The sequence below is a fragment of the Vombatus ursinus genome, unplaced genomic scaffold (genome assembly GCF_900497805.2).
Source record: "Vombatus ursinus unplaced genomic scaffold, bare-nosed wombat genome assembly UNPS02001419.1, whole genome shotgun sequence".
Lineage (NCBI taxonomy): Eukaryota > Metazoa > Chordata > Mammalia > Diprotodontia > Vombatidae > Vombatus > Vombatus ursinus.
Window position 1 is genome coordinate 9,572,605 of NW_020941197.1, and position 1,656 is coordinate 9,574,260.

At 37.5% G+C, this 1,656-nt stretch overlaps 1 pseudogene; it reads right to left on the reverse strand.

Moving 5' to 3' along the window:
- Positions 1-581: 581 nt before the first annotated feature.
- On the reverse strand, positions 582-1,453 carry LOC114046258 (annotated as a pseudogene).
- Between the last annotated feature and the right edge of the window lie 203 nt (positions 1,454-1,656).

Genomic DNA, 1,656 nt, shown 5'->3' on the forward strand with positions numbered 1-1,656 from the left:
GGTTGTCCATATATGCAATTGAGTGGCTTCATACATTTTTGGTTTTATATCTACTGCACAACTCAAAGTGATTTTCTATTTCCTCCATATTCACATTTCTATTTTCTCCATATTAATACATGCTCTTTCTCTGCAGTTAAAATCTTTACTCAAATAAGGAACCCTCCTATGGTATCCTTATTGTTGAGTTGATTCTTGTAAGAAAAGAGTAAACATACGAATATACAAAAGAGGCATTTGCATGCAATAGCCTGTGCTCTCTTTAATAACTGTACAATTTGATCTTTACACTTCTGTCTAGGGAAAACACAAATAAAATCCACTATTTATCATGCTAAGAAAATGGATCAGATAAGTGCCATGACGTACATATAAAACAGTGAAAACAAATGACATTCTTAGGTTCTGTGATTACTGAGGGAGAGAGAGACGATTTCCCCTGCGAATAAGTGCTTTATTATATGTCCTAAAAAACATAGAGCAGTGGCTTATCACAAATCTCTCTGCTTGTGCAATAATGATGGTATCGGAATACCACAAGACTCTCAGATGAGGTGGTCGAATGATGGGATGTCACACCCTTATGCTTCTTCTTGGTCTGGATAATTGAGAATTTTGTGGTGTGCTTGATGCAAATCTTGTTGCTGTTTGAAGTAAACCTTAAATGCTCCTTTTATGGCAACAAAAGCAATTCTACCCAAGATTGTCCTTTGTGGATTAGAGTTAACACTACTGAACATGTTTTCCAACTATCATAGCAATAATGGGAAAGACAAGAGCCCCACACAAAATTCGATTAGCAGAGACATGATCTGCCAAAGGATTTGCCTCATTTGGAATGCGAGGAACAGGACATCCAATCGCTGGAAACATGCTGTTCGAAATCTATAGTTTATTATTTGTGCTACGATATAAGAACATAGTCTTCTCAATGAATTATCTTGCATATCAGCATAACAGGAATAGTGGGAAGTCTAATTAAAAGAAATAAAGGATCAGCTCTTTTCATAACATCCAAACCTTCTTTAAGGCCTACCACCTGCATCACTGTCACAGCTCCATACATGATAGCAGTGTAATAGATAGAACCAACCATTATTTCTACTGCAGCAAATCGACAAGCTTTTGAGATCAATCTATCTGCTAGATTTAAGACATAAACAATTGGACCCAACTTTGGAAATGCTATTAAGTATTCTGCATTGCACTGAGGATGTGCCACTCATGCTGTACTATTTCCTCTTTGTGTTTCATCTACCCAGCATTGTAGACAAGGTTGCTGAATCCAATTTGTAGATCCTCTGCACCTGCATGGTCTCATCCACTCACCTGTTTGATCATCTTCATCAGTAGCAAAACATACCCAGCATTTTTTATTTTTTAGTGTTGCAGATTCTGTTCCCTTCCTTGTTCTGGAAATCTGAACATCTGTTCTTACCCAGTATTGGGGCATATTTGTGTTATTCTAGCATCTTTCAAAGAGTGGTGACAATCGTTCAGCAATAGCATTTTCTAGTTCTTCAGCACACTGGGATCTAGTTCAGCTCTCCAGCAATGGTGTAGGCATCAGCCTGCCCTACAGTTCTAAGAAATCTGGGCAGCATTCTCTTATGATTTCTTGAAATATGATATCTAAGCTTTTTTTTTGGTCATAGC